Below are 6,000 nucleotides of genomic sequence, written 5' to 3' on the forward strand. Positions count from 1 at the left end.
CTCACCTAACCCTCACCTCTCACCTAACCCTCACCTCTCACCTAACCCTCACCTCTCACCTAACCCTCACCTCTCACCTAACCCTCACCTCTCACCTAACCCTCACCTCTCACCTAACCCTCACCTCTCACCTAACCCTCACCTCTCACCTAACCCTCACCTCTCACCTAACCCTCACCTCTCACCTAACCCTCACCTCTCACCTAACCCTCACCCCTCACCTCACCCCTCACCTCACCCCTTGCTACACCCTCGGCCCCTATTGATGCCCGCCGCTGAATGGGTGAGTGAACGGGTGAGTGTGAATGGGTGAGTGAACGGGTGAGTGTGAATGGGTGAGTGAACAGGTGAGTGAACAGGTGAGTGAACGGGTGAGTGTGAATGGGTGAGTGAACGGGTGAGTGTGAATGGGTGAGTGAACGGTGAGTGAACGCGTGAGTGAACGGGTAAGTGAACGCGTGAGTGTGGACGGGTGAGTGAACGGGTGAGTGAACGGGTGAGTGAACGGGTGAGTGAACGCGTGAATGAACGGGTGAGTGAACGGGTGAGTGAACGGGTGAGTGTGAATGGGTGAGTGAACGGGTGATTGAACGGGTGAGTGTGAATGGGTGAGTGAACGGGTGATTGAACGGGTGAGTGTGAATGGGTGAGTGAACGGGTGAGTGAACGGGTGAGGAACGGGTGAGTGTGAATGGGTGAGTGAACGGGTGAGTGAACGCGTGAGTGAACGGGTGAGTGTGAACGGGTGAGTGAACGGGTGATTGTGAATGGGTGAGTGAACGGGTGATTGTGAATGGGTGAGTGAACGGGTGAGTGAACGGGTGAGTGTGAATGGGTGAGTGAACGGGTGAGTGAACGGGTGAGTGAACGCGTGAATGAACGGGTGAGTGAACGGGTGAGTGAACGGGTGAGTGTGAATGGGTGAGTGAACGGGTGATTGAACGGGTGAGTGTGAATGGGTGAGTGAACGGGTGATTGAACGGGTGAGTGTGAATGGGTGAGTGAACGGGTGAGTGAACGGGTGAGTGAACGGGTGAGTGAACGCGTGAGTGAACGGGTGAGTGTGAACGGGTGAGTGAACGGGTGATTGTGAACGGGTGAGTGAACGAGTGAGTGAACGGGTGAGTGAACGGGTGAGTGAGCAGGTGAGTGAACGCGTGAGTGAACGGGTGAGTGAACGGGTGAGTGTGAACGGGTGAGTGAACGGGTGATTGTGAATGGGTGAGTGAACGGGTGAGTGAACGGGTGAGTGAACGAGTGAGTGAACGGGTGAGTGAACGGGTGAGTGAGCAGGTGAGTGAACGCGTGAGTGAACGGGTGAGTGAACGGGTGAGTGAACGGGTGAGTGAACGAGTGAGTGAACGGGTGAGTGAACGAGTGAGTGAACGCGTGAGTGAACGGGTGAGTGTATTTGTCGCGAGTGTTGGTGCGTGTGAGTGAGGTCGCGGGTTAGGGTGAGTGAGAGGGTGGACTAGCTTGAATGAGGTCAAGTGTGAGGGCGAGCCTGCGTGGTGAGGGTGAGTTTGAATGACGGTGAGTAGAGGCGGCGTGAACATGTGTAAGGGGGGGGGTGAGTACTGAGTTGGTGAGTGTGATTGCAGGTGATGAGTGAGAGTGACGGTGAGTTCGTGTGACTGTAACGGCGAGCGAGTGTGATGGTGAGTGATGGTGAGTGATGGCCGTGTCACGGTGAGTGTTGGTGAGTGATCACACGACCGGTAACCGTGTTGCTTCTTCTATCTCCGCTTTCCCCAAACAACACCGAAAAGTTACTCACCCCGCCCCCCCCCCCCAGTAACACCCCCAGGGTCAACCCCTACCACCCCCCTCACCCACCCCTCACCCACCCCTCACCCCCTCGTGTGTAAAGTCAGTGCCGTGTGCGTGCGCATGTGTGTGTGTGCGTGTGTGTGGCTGTGTGTGCGTGTGTTAGTGTGTGTGTGTGTGCGTGTGTTAGTGTGTGTGTGTGTTAGTGTGTGTGTGTGTTAGTGTGTGTGTGTTAGTGTGTGTGTGTGTGTGCGTGTGTGTGGCTGTGTGTGCGTGTGTGTGGCTGTGTGTGCGTGTGTTAGTGTGTGTGTGTGAGTGTGTGAATGTGTGTGTGAGTGTGTGAATGTGTGTGGGGGAGCGGTGGTGTAGCGGTTAGCGCTACGCTGCGCTATGAACCTGGCGACCCGGGTTCGATTCCTGCTCACGGCCAACACCAGTGACGATTATCTGAACCGGTCATGGACCTCCCCTAGGTCGACTCAGCCTCAAATGAGTACCTGGTGCGGTGTGTAGTAAACATCGCCACTGGGGAGACAAAGGCGGTCGGGCGTGGTGCTGGGCCACCCACCCCCTCGTGTGCCGTTCCGGCCTTCATAGGTGCTGCTCGCTAACAGCACTTGCCCCTTACAGTCTGTTGAGGCTATACGGGGGATCTTTGTCTTTGTGTGTGTTGGGGCGGGGAGCGGTGGGCGCAGTGGTGAGCGCGCTGCCCCCCGATGCGAGTTCGATTCCCGAACTCTCACCTCGCCTCGCTCCTCACCCCCACTCCTTGCCTCACCCTCCAGGAACCGTTCACCTTGGGGGCCGTCCATAAATGACGTCACGCGATTTTTGACCCCCCCCTCCCCCTTCGTCACACGACGTCACAACAAGTCAGACCCCCCCCACCCCTCAAATATGACGTCACAAAGCTCTGCTCCCCCCCCCCTCCCTAAAAAAATAATAAAACATGCTTCAAATCGCTTTAAACTATTGTCATTGTAGTGCGTATTTAATGTGCCGCTGCACTCTGATGTTGTAGGAGAAAACATTTATTACAAAGTCTATTTAATTAAGTAGAACGTCTTGTCTTTATTTATTTAAAGTTGCGAATTTTGATGTGACGTCACATTTCTCACCCCCCCCATCGTCCACACATCGTCACAAATGTCTGACCCCCCCACCCCCCCCCCCCAGGTGCGTGACGTCATTTATGGACGGCCCCCTTGCTCCTCACCTCATTCCAAACTCGCCCCGCCAAATCAAACTCCTCACCACCCCCAGGGACACTCTGACGTCACTCGCCTCTCTCCTCACCCCTCCCTTCCAGACACACTCACCCTGCCCCCTCACCTCACGGTCGGCTGAACCGGTCCAGGGCCCTCCCCCTCTAGGTCGACTCGGCCTGAAATCATTACCCTGGTGCACTGTGTGTAAACATTGCCACTCGGGGGTGGGGGGGGGAGAGACAAAGGCGGCCGGGCGTGGCGTGCCGGCCTTCGTAAGTGCTACTCGCTAACAGCACTTGCCCCATCAGTCTGGTGAGGCTATAGGGGGGATATTTGTCTTTGTGCACGTGTGTGTGTGCACGTGTTTGTGTGTGTACGTGTGTGTATGTGCACACGTGTTTGTGTGTGTACGTGTTTGTATGTGTGTACACGTGTTTGTATGTGTGTACACGTGTTTGTATGTGTACACGTGTTTGTGTGTGTGTACGTTTTTGTATGTGTGTACACGTGTTTGTATGTGTGTACACGTGTTTGTATGTGTACACGTGTTTGTATGTGTGTACACGTGTTTGTATGTGTGTACACGTGTTTGTATGTACACGTGTTTGTGTGTACACGTGTTTGTGTGTGTGCACGTGTTTGTGTGTGTGTACACGTGTTTGTGTGTGTACACGTGTTTGTATGTGTGTACACGTGTTTGTATGTGTGTACACGTGTTTGTGTATGTACACGTGTTTGTATGTGTGTACACGTGTTTGTATGTGTGTACACGTGTTTGTGTGTACACGTGTTTGTATGTGTGTACATGTGTTTGTGTGTGTACACGTGTATGTGTGAACACGTGTTTGTATGTGTGTACACGTGTTTGTGTGTGTACACGTGTTTGTGTATGTACACGTGTTTGTATGTGTGTACACGTGTTTGTATGTGTGTACACGTGTTTGTGTGTGTACACGTGTTTGTGTGTGTACACGTACCTACGTGCTTCTGTGATTGTTGTCTGTCCCCACAGAGTACGGACAACCTCACATTACTGAGTATCATTTGTGGGCAGACGAGAACGTGGAGCTTCCGCGGATTTCTACCCCCCCCACCTCACCCCCTTCACCCCGCGGCTCGCATTACGACAGAGCGAGGACTTTGAACCCCATGGCCATAACCGCGTCACCTCGCCCCGAGGCCGCGACACCCAGCAACACCCTGCACCCTCCACACAGCACCCTGCACCCTCCACACAGCACCCTGCACCCTGCACACAGCACCCTGCACACAGCACCCTGCACCCTCCACACAGCACCCTGCACCCTCCACACAGCACCCTGCACACAGCACCCTCCACACAGCACCCTCCACACAGCACCCTCCACACAGCACCCTGCACCTTGCACACAGCACCCTGCACCGTCCACACAGCACCCTGCACCCTACACACAGCACCCTGCACACAGCACCCTGCACACAGCACCCTGCACCCTCCACACAGCACCCTGCACACAGCACCCTGCACCCTCCACACAGCACCCTGCACCCTCCACACAGCACCCTGCACCCTGCACACAGCACCCTGCACCCTGCACACAGCACCCTGCACACAGCACCCTGCACCCTCCACACAGCACCCTGCACCCTCCACACAGCACCCTGCACCCTGCACACAGCACCCTGCACCCTCCACACAGCACCCTGCACACAGCACCCTGCACCCTCCACACAGCACCCTGCACCCTCCACACAGCACCCTCCACACAGCACCCTGCACCCTCCACACAGCACCCTGCACCCTCCACACAGCACCCTGCACACAGCACCCTGCACCCTCCACACAGCACCCTGCACACAGCACCCTGCACCCTCCACACAGCACCCTGCACCCTCCACACAGCACCCTCCACACAGCACCCTGCACACAGCACCCTCCACACAGCACCCTCCACACAGCACCCTCCACACAGCACCCTGCACCTTGCACACAGCACCCTGCACCGTCCACACAGCACCCTGCACCCTACACACAGCACCCTGCACACAGCACCCTGCACACAGCACCCTGCACACAGCACCCTGCACCCTCCACACAGCACCCTGCACCCTGCACACAGCACCCTACACACAGCACCCTGCACCCTCCACACAGCACCCTGCACACAGCACCCTGCACCCTCCACACAGCACCCTGCACACAGCACCCTGCACCCTCCACACAGCACCCTGCACCCTCCACACAGCACCCTGCACACAGCACACAGCACCCTCCACACAGCACCCTCCACACAGCACCCTGCACACAGCACACAGCACCCTGCACCCTCCACACAGCACCCTGCACACAGCACCCTGCACACAGCACCCTGCACCCTCCACACAGCACCCTCCACACAGCACCCTGCACCTTGCACACAGCACCCTGCACCGTCCACACAGCACCATGCACTCATAGCGCAGCACCCTGCACTCCGCACCCTGCACTATAGGCACAGCACTCTGCACTCTGCACACTACACCCAGCACTCCGCGCACCCTACACTTTGCGCCGAGCACTCCACGGCACAGCGTTCTGCTAACAACACCCTGTAAACTTAGCACTCCGACCAGCACCCTGCACCCATAGGCGGGCGATCGCGGCTCTGCACGCGCCCTGTAACCCAGCAGTGTGGAGGCAGCAGCGAGGGTTGGTGGCTCACACACAGACGTTGTGAGACTCCCATCCACCCGTTGGTGTCGACGAGGAGCCGCGTACCTTGCTTGGCTCTGCCATCTCTTTCCATCTGTACGGGGGGAATCGAGCGTTGCCCCCTCGCGCAAGGCGTGGAGTTTTCAACCGGGTGCCCCGGTTTCCTTCCTCCCACGTGCTATAAGCCACTCAAAGCTCCGGTCGCACGGATGGATTCAGGAATCCATGATTGTGCTGCCATCTTCTGGCCATCTTCTGGCAGAAGTCAGCCCCGGGCAGCCTCCCTGCCGAGCTCATCCACGCTCGTGCAACGTCACTGCAACGTCACTGCAACGTCATTCATCCGGGGGGGGG

Source organism: Petromyzon marinus, chromosome 54 (genome assembly GCF_048934315.1).
Source record: "Petromyzon marinus isolate PM22_M1 ecotype Great Lakes invasive population chromosome 54, UKy_Petmar_22M1.pri1.0, whole genome shotgun sequence".
Lineage (NCBI taxonomy): Eukaryota > Metazoa > Chordata > Hyperoartia > Petromyzontiformes > Petromyzontidae > Petromyzon > Petromyzon marinus.